The sequence below is a fragment of the Myotis brandtii genome, unplaced genomic scaffold (assembly GCF_000412655.1).
Source record: "Myotis brandtii unplaced genomic scaffold, ASM41265v1 scaffold351, whole genome shotgun sequence".
NCBI classification, from domain to species: Eukaryota; Metazoa; Chordata; class Mammalia; order Chiroptera; family Vespertilionidae; genus Myotis; species Myotis brandtii.
The window spans coordinates 1656554-1666488 of record NW_005363502.1 but is presented as its reverse complement, the minus strand read 5'-3'; positions in this window follow the sequence as shown (position 1 = coordinate 1666488).

Sequence of the window (9935 nt, the reverse complement as noted above, 5' to 3'; positions counted from 1 at the left end):
GCCACCTTGCAACCTTGGAAGAAGAGCCGGGAACAAGCCCATGTGGTGGGTGGTTGCGCAGGGCACATACAAAGAGAGACACGGAGCTCTGCCGCCATTGGAACCCTGGGAAGCCAAGGGCTTCCCCCTCTAAGTCAGTCAATCCTTGCAGGCACGTCGGCCATTTGGGTTAACTTTTCAGTCATTTGCCACCAAAACGTTTTCTCCCACAGAGGTCAATTGGGTTTATCTTCTTGTTATAATAATATTAAAATTATTTTTGTTTTAATTTTTACTAGGAAAATATACTCGTATACTTTATAATTTTAAAACTTTAATAAAAACAGATTTTAAAATATCGTATTAGACTAAAGGATTTTTAAGTTACATTCGTTCTAAGTTTAAGATTTTTACTTGAGGTTTTATTAAAGTATTAAACATAGAATCATAAAATACTTTTTAAATATAGAACATCTTGGCAGATGGACTACGAGGAAGTAATAACTTCCAGTATTTCCTAGAATTGCGTGGATATAATTAATACATACATAGAAAGTAAACATTTTAGATGGAACCAAACAAAATCCTTAAACCACAGAAATGGTACAGTCTTTTTCCAAACTCCTTCTCCCCTAATCATCGTTAACAGAAAATGGAGACCCTTCTTTTAAAATGTTTCTCTCTAAAATGACAAGGACAGCATGAAATTTATAGTAAAGAGACAATTCTTCTTGTAACTGTTGTGCTTGCCTCAAAAGGCTACGTCTTTGAACAGGACCTTGAAGATATAGGCTCTTTTGTAATCTTTTTTTTCTCCTTGTGCTTTACATTCTGGTCTCTTATCTCCCACTCTTCAAGGAGTTCAAGCACAAGAGGACCCATTCACTTCCTCTGTGCCTGCTCTTCCTACAGCCGGCTGTGTCCGTTCCCTAAAACCTTGTAGTATTCAACTGGGCATTTTCTACTACATTTTCCCCCTTTGCTACTCGTTTCACCCATTTCTTTTATTTTATTTTATTTTTCAATTTTTTTTTTTTTTTTTGTGTAAAGCCACTTTAAGTCCTTTATTTGAATAGATTGTAATTGAGGGTTGGCTAAAAATTAAGTGGCTGGGTTTGTTTTCAATGTGTAAAAAAAGAATAAAGCCATGCCTATTTGTCTCATCATCTGACATTAATAAAACATTTAGTCAGAGAAAGTTTTCATTGTTTGGAAATCTTTTTTTTTTTTTTCTTTTCTTTTATTTTATTTTTCAATTACAGTTTGCATTCAACATTATTTTGTATTAGTTTCAGGTGTACAGCATAACAGTTAGATAATCAAATATTTTACAAAGTGTTCCCACTCCGACATTTCAAGTACCTTCTTGACACCATGCATACTTATTACAATGTTATTGACTGTATTTCCTATGCTTCACGACCCCGTGACTATTGTGTAATGAACAATTAGTAATTCTTAAATCCCTTAATTTTACCCATTTCTTTTTTTAATGAACCTGTAACTTGTTTGTTTGTTTGTGAATCCTCACCAGAGGACATTTTCCCATTAATTTTTAGGGAGAGTGGAAGTGAGAAGGAAAGACAGAGAGGAACATCGATGTGAGAGAAACACATTGATTGGTTGCCTCCTGCACAAGCCCTGACCAGGGCCCAGGACGGGGAGAAAGCAGGTCATTATCTCCCGAGGGGTCCCAGACTGCGAGAGGGCACAGGCCGGGCTGGGGGACCCCCCCTCCCCCGCCCCCGGAGTGCACAAATTTTTGTGCACCGGGCCTCTAGTTTTTAATAATGGCCATTGAGAACAAAGTTTTCTCAATATAGGAAAATAAGTTTATTTTTTCTTCAATGGCCATTAGGCCTACATGTTAACACAGAGGGCTTCTGCCTCACTGTGCGATCATGACATTCATCATTACAGCTCAACCACAGACATCCAAAGTGGGACAGACACAGCACATGTTCATAATATGGGCTCGCACCAAGGTCATTTCACATGTATGCTAATGGGTCTCAGGACTACTGCCAATGGTGATAACTTCCAGTTTTGAGATAGCAATCTGACTTAAGTGACATAAAAATGTGTACTTCATATCTTCCTTGCGTATTATTTCCATGGCTGCCCTCAATTGTTCTGTAAAATGATGTGATTGTTTACAATGCTGGTGTGCATTACTGAAACAAACAGGTGTTCTGTCTGTCACAAACTGGCCAGCCAGATTGTTCATCGTAAATTAATCTCAAAAAATACCTGGTTTGGAGCAAGGAGTGAGGGTACTCATATATTACCCTCACTGGAGTATAGCACCAATTCATTTAGCAAAAAAAAGCAACTATGTAATCCGAGACCTTCTTGAAAAACTATGTCATTTAGTGAATTGTATGTTTAAAACAACCCCCCAAAAGTTAAAATTACATGGGTGCATACTCTTTTTTTTCCTTGGACTTCGAAGGCATAATGCAGATGAAGTACAGCATCCCACGACTGGCCAGTGCAAGATGCCACTGTCTTCCTTTTATTTTTTTAACTTTAATTTTCTATTCTGACCCATTTTCATTCTCTTATTCTAAACACTCTCTTTAATGTCCATAAAATATATGCCTCTTTTAAAATATAAAGTTCTGTTTTATGTGGGTTTTTTTTTTCATTTAAACTGATATATTGCTTTGATCTTGTTCTAATGCCTACTCTTCATTTCATATCATGTTATTGTGTTCTCACTGCTTCTTACTGCAGCTAGAAACGAAATATTATTACATTTCTTTTATATGTTCCCTTACTAATGTATCCAGTGAAGGCTTCTTTGCTACAGCAAGTTGTGCTACAGTGAACATGATCACGTTTACCCATTGGCAACACCAGTGTGAGAGAGCTGTTTCATTCAGCAAATATGTATTAGGCATCTATTCTGTGTCATGCACTGTTGTAGGCATGTAGGATATGTCAGGGAACAACAGAAACCAAAAGCCCTTGCCGCAAGGAGTTGACGTTCTAGTGGATTTTCTCTGGAGAACATAACTAGGAAAGGGACTGCTGGATTTTATGGCATTCACATTCCTAACTTCATTTTCAGAATTGCCTCTGAAATAGCTTCACTAAATTAAAAATGTGAGTATAGTGGGGCCTTGACTTACGAGTTTAATTCGTTCGGAGACCGAGCTCGTTAAGGAGCTCGTTAACTCAAATTACTCTATCAACTCAATGCAAAAAATCCGCCGAGAGACAGCTGGTATCTCAAAAAACTCGTTAGTCGGGACACTCCTAAGTCAAGGCCCCACTGTAATATATGAGTACCCTCACTCCTTGCCCCAAACTTGGTTGGCTTAGGGAATTATATAACTCTCTAAGGTTTGACAACCTGATAGAAATAAAATGACATATTATATATCTGATTTCTAGAAGTTTCTACACAGATTTCTAAATCATGTGGCTTTATCACCTCTGTGAACTGCCTATTCATAATTGTTTCTAGTTTTTCTGCTTTTTTATTTTTAAGCACTTAAAAATATTTTTATCATGCCCTAGCCGGTTTGGCTCAGTAGCTAGAGCATCAGCTTGCGGACCAAAGGGTCCTGGATTCTCTACACACATCATTGTCTCTCTCTGTCTTTCCCTCTCTTCCACTCTCCCTTAAAGTCAATGGGAAAATATCCTCAGGTGAAGATAAAAATAAATAAATTTATCAGTAAATAAGAAAGATATAAAAAGAAGCTAGGAAAAGCACAGCAGACCCAAAATAAAAAGGTGGGAAATAAATAAATATATAAACAGTAGCAGGACTCAATGACATAGAGAAAAATGACCACAGTAAAACTCAAAAGATATGACATTTTTTAAAAATTGGTTCTTTGGAAAACAGCACATAAAATATACAAAATTTTGGTAAAATATAATAAATATAACTGAAACAAGATACAAAATAATCTAAATTCAGAGTAAGAAAAATACTAGTGATACAATAGTGATTATAAATATTATAAACTATACATCAATCAATTTGGAAAACTAGATTAAATGTTAAAATTTGGGGGAAACATAACATATCAAATTGTTATAAAAACTTTAATACTCAAATTTTATTAAATAAAAATGAAAATGAGGTTTTAAAGCAAAAACCGAAACGGGGCCACATGGTTTGAGAGGTTAAGTTATAACAAGCTGTCAATGATGAGATATCAAATTGTTATAGAAAATGTTAAAACTCAGGAAAGCTTTCTGTCTGTCTTGTTGAATGCGGCTAGTAAAATTATTTATTTCAAAAGCCCATAAGAACAGTGCATTAAGTAGTATAAAAATTTTTTAAAAAAACTAAAAAATTCCTCCTTTGACCATGAAAGAATAACTGTGATAGGAATTGCTTTCCCTGCAAAACTACAAAACCAGCCAAAATATAGGAAAACGGGTAGAGCAGGACTAGGAAAAGGGAAAACTGAGGTGAGCATTAGAATTGACCAAGCTTACCTCCAGTATGCAGTAAGAGAATAAAAAACCAAACCACGCTCAGCAGTCTCCTGGTGCTAAGGAGTAAGTAATTGAAGTTCAAGCAAACCAAGGATCCTAGGATTGTGGGCAGGGTACTGTAGAGGAGGGTCTACACCAGTGGTTCTCAACCTTGGCTGCACATTAGAATCACCTGCGAATCTTTTTAAAATCCTGATTTCTGGGCCTCATCCTCCGGAAATTCTGTTTCTTTGTTATGGGGTGGGGCCACAACATTAGTAACAAAGAAACAGAATTTCCCGATGATGAGGCCCAGAAATCAGGATTTTAAAAAGATTCCCAGGTGATTCTAATGTGCAGCCAAGGTTGAGAACCACTGGTCTACACAGAGAAATAGTTCTGCATATCTGCAGAGGAATCCCTTTGAGACTTCAGCTAAGTACTGCTCTGTGTATACAAGAGACCCTGCTAGAACCACTACAGAGTAAGCTGAACAATTTCCTTGGCTTTACACCAGGCTGTTAATAGTGTGTGCTGCTACCAGCCACAGTGAAGAGATCTCATAAGAAAGGAGCATTAGATAGAGCTCTCATGTATTAAGGGTCTTGCCTAATAGCAAGACTAATTGAACACTGGGAGTGGGATGGGGAATCAGGGAGAGTGTCTGCCCTGAACTAGCACTAACAAAACATAAAAGAAATCCTTGAAAGAATCAAACAGATCCCAGTAACTGCATGGCAGAACAAAACCAAATATTCTTCAAAGAAATAAAAAAATGTCCAGCATGAACAAGTTAACCTAGAATACAATAAAAAATTGCCAGGCATGCAAAGAAACTGCATAATAAGATCCTTAAGAGATTAAAATCAATCAACCAAACAAAAGGAAATCAGAGATGATGGGATTAACAGTAAAGGACATTGACAAAGTTATTATAAATTTGTTCCATATGATCACAAAGGTAAAAGAAAAATGAATAAGACAAGAGGAAAAAAAGGTATGGAAAAGACAAAAATGGAACTTCTAAAGTTGAAAAATAAAAAGTCTAAAAGTAGACACTGAAGCAGATTAGATACAAAAGGAAATATATGTGAACTAAAAGACAAAGCCATAAAATATACTCAAGTGTATGTTTCCCTAAGACCATTATAAAAATGTTTCACATACAGTCTGGCTGGCATGGCTCAGTGGTTGAGCATGGACCTATGAACCAGGGGTCATGGCTCAATTCCCAGTTAGGACACATGCCTGGGTTGTGAGCTTAATCCCCACTGTGGAGCATGCAGGAGGCAGTGATCAATGATTCTGTCTCATCATTGATGTTTCTAGCTCTCTCTCTCCCTCTTCTTTCTTATATGAAATAAAAAAGAACCCTATATAATAAAAGCATAGTATGCAAATTGTCCCCTCGATCAAGTTAGTCCAGGAGTTTGACCAGGGGGCAGGGCTGCCCGGGGGAAGGGAGGGAGGCCCCGGCCGGCAGCTTCTAGGGATCCTACCAGTGCACGAATTTTGTGCAGTGTGTGTTTAATATTAGTTAAACACTATCTGACTTTTAAGTCTTAATATCAAGCTAGAGATATCACAACAGTGCAGGATTGGCATAATGATGGATGTATGGATCAATAGAACAGAATAACCCTCAGAATAGATCCACATATATATGGCTAATTTTGAACAGTTATTAGAACAATTCAAAGAAAGTAGCTCCTTTACAACAAATGATGCTAAACCTACTAAATTTTTTATGGGAAAATAATGAACCTTAAGCCCTACCTCACATCAAATATAAAAATTCATTCAACATGTGTCATAGACTTAAATGTAAAACCAAAAACTATAAATCTTCTAATAAATAAAAACAGAAGAGAAATCATTAGTTCTTGTGTTAGGCCAAGATTTCTTAGATAAAACACAAAAACTGATATCATTGTAATTAGCTAATCCTATCTAATAAAGAGGAAATATGCTAATTGACCATCACACCCTCACAAAGATGGTGGTGCCCAGTCCCCTCAGGCCTGCCTCTTCCAGCCAGAGTCCCCCCAGTCCCCTCAGCCCCGCCTCACCCAGTCCCCACAGCATCCAGCCAGAGTCCCCCAGTCCCCTCATCCCCGCAGGGAAAAGCAGTTGGGGGCAATCGGGCTGGCAGGGGAGGGCAGTTGGAGGCGATCATGCTGGCAGGGGAGCAGTTAGGTGTCAATCAGGCTGGCAGGGGATCAGTTAGGTGTCAATCAGGTCAGCAGGGGAGCAGTTAAGGGGCTCTCAGGCTGGCATGCAGAGTGGTTAGGGGCGATCAGGCAGGCAGGCAGGCAAGTGGTTAGGAGCCAGCAGTCCCAGATTGTGAGAAGGATGTCTGACTGCCAAACATTATAAGCATGGTCATTTGGGCACCTTCACCAAGAAGCTGCAATTCACACTCCCCAGGAAACCACTGGTCCATTCCCTGCAGATCACTGGGGGAAGGGACCAAAGAAAGGGGAAGCTGGGCACATGTGCAGTGAATTGGGGTGACTTAAGGAAGATGCTTGCTGCCAGTCAAACCTCGGGACAGAAACTACTGGCCAGAGGGGCAGGGCTTCTGCAAGGCCATGAAAATTTGTGAATACATAATCCCTAGACAAAGGAGCTCGCTCTCCTGGCTCTCTAGTTTCTTTGGTTTTGCTCCTGCTTCCTTGCATTTGCCTGTGTTGCCTCCATAGCCACATGGCCCTTCAGACCTCACACACAATGGACTGATGGACTGAAGTGGGGAACACACACTAAGCCAGCCTGATGCTGGACTGGACTGTGCTCCCACATGGAGTGGACACTCGGGACACTGGCTTCGATCCTAGCTCTGCCGAAGCCACAGCTGCACTTCTGTGGCAGGGCTGATGGAAATGAGACTTCGGAAACTCAGGAGTGTAATTCCGCAGAAATAAAGCTTTTTACAGTATCTCATCCTTTGTGGGGACCTCTGGAAATTCTTGTTCAACAGCACCCCAATAACTCCACTCCCAATAGCAACAGGTTGGAATGAGGAGAGTTTTCCACCAATAACAAAACCACAAGCCATAGATAAATATGAATAAACTGAACTGCACCAAAACTAAAAACTTTTGCTTTTTATATATACAGAAATTTAAAAGGCAAGCCACAGATTGGGAGAACATATATTTAAAGATTTGTATCCAAAATGTAAAATTAACTCTTCACTCCACTTAAAGGAAGATATACAAAATGACCAAACGCACATAAAAATATGCATTCAAGTCACTGTCAATGCAATTGGGAAAGAAATATGATAATAGCCATGAGGGAAAAGACAAAAAAAAATCATGTTTTGAAGAATATTTGGTTATTTTCATAGAAACCTCAGCAGACAAGGTAATATAGTTTGTAAAGCTTAATGTTTCCGTTTTGTTTTTTGCTTGCATTCAAGGAATAAATTCCAGAGGAAGATGCAATGCTGTTAAAGAATAGGAAGGAGGGATTCCTTTTGTGTTAGGCTTGTTTCTCTGTGAAGGATTCTGAGGAGAGTCTAAGGATCAATTCTGGATGGACCCTGTTTTTAAGGAGGAATTTTAAAATGCAGGCATTATAGAGAAATTAGGTGCTTTTTTTATTATTATTTCAGAGAGGAAGGGAAAGAAAGAGTGAGAGATGGAAACATCCACAATGAGAGAGAATCATTGATCGGCTCCCTCCTACATGCCCCCTACTGGGGATCAAGCCTGCAACCAGGGCATGTGCCCTGATTGGGAATTGAACCTTGACTTCCTAGTTCATAGGTTGACGCTCAACCACTGAGCCACACTGGCTAGGCTTGAGTGCTGTCTTATGGTAAAAGTGGCTAAGCAATTGTGTATCTCCTCTAATTAATGAAACAAGCAAAGCAGGTCTGAGGAATCATTGGAGAGGATGCTGTAATCACTCAAAGTGTGTTTTTTGTGACATTTTACAACTGCAGTATGGCCTTGGGTGACACAGTGCTGTTAACTTTGCAGCTGACTTTATCTGTGTCTGTGTCCCATCCTGATTAATGAGTGGCAGGGCTGCTTTGGGCTTTTTCAGTTTAAGCTAATTTTCACTCTCACTTCCTGGGTAGTTTTTTATTCTTTCACACAAAAAAGAGAAACCTTAGCAAGATGACCAGATAGATTTCCTTACAAATTCAATTTTTTTCAATTCCATTAAAAACTAGTAAAAATAAAAAGTAAAAAGTTAAAAATATATTAAACATCAAGAAAAATGGAAAATAAAAAACACTGTTAAAGCTACATGTAATGAGCCGAGTTGGGAGGCTCGGTTGGTTGAGCATTGTCCTGTACACCAAAAAAAAAAAAAGCTTACAGGTTCCATTCCCAGTCAGAGCACATACCTAGGTTTCCAGTTTTAGCCCAGTCAGGGATGGTATAGATGGCAACTGATTGATGTTTCTCTCGCATGTTGATCTCTCTCTCTCTTGCTCTCTCTCTTGCTGAATCTCTCTCTCTCTCTCTCTCTCTCTCTCTCTCTTTCCCTCCTTTCCTCTCTAAAATCAATGAAAAAAATATCCTTGGGCAAGGATTTAAAAAAAACTACATGTAAAGACTTAAAACATGTAAACAAGTTATATTTAAAATATCTTAGTCTTAATTGGAAAAACTCAATATTACAAAGATATTAATTCCCATTGCACCCCCACAAAATTAATTCTCAAACTCAAGTCAATTCAAAGCAAGATTTTTAGGGGGAACTTGAAAATAGTAGCTTTAAAATCCATATAACAATTACCTATCAGTATCTAAGATAAATTTTTTAAAAAACAAACATAAAAGTGAATTGGGGAGAAGTACCCTGCAATGGTAGAAAAATGTATGACAAAATCATGGCAATAAAATAATAAGATATAGAAAGATGAATGAGCAAACAATCATGAAACAGTATAAAGAGCCCAAATACAGACTATCTGTCCATGGAAACTTGGTAAATGAAAGAGATGGCCTTACAAATTACTGGGGAAAGATGGGCGATTTTATAAAAATTGCAGAGGAAAATAGCTATGTAGAAATAAGTAAAACTGGATCCCTACATGATAGCATATGCAAACAAAACTTCCAAGTCTATCAAATACTTAGAACCATCTATATATATAAAAGGCTAATATGCAAAGTGTCCCCTTGGGAGTTCGACCGGGAGACCAGGAGTTTGATCGCTCACTATGTTGTGAGCTGACCACCAGGGGGTGGCGCAGAATGAAGGAAGGCCCTGGCCGGCAGCCAGTAGCCGGGGAAGGAAGGCCACAGCCAGCAGCCGGATGGCCCCAATAAGCCCTGATCTAGGGACCCTACCCGTTCACGAATTTTGTGCACCAGGCCTCTAGTAAGACTATAAAGCTAACAGGAAAAAAAATGTAAAATGTCCTTGTCTCTTCAAAATAAAAAGAATTTACTTTTCATTGGGTTACAAAGTAAAGGATTGTTCTTCATAAACCACAGACAAACTAAACTGATGGGGGAAGTTAAATTCATTTAAAATATATGAAATAAATA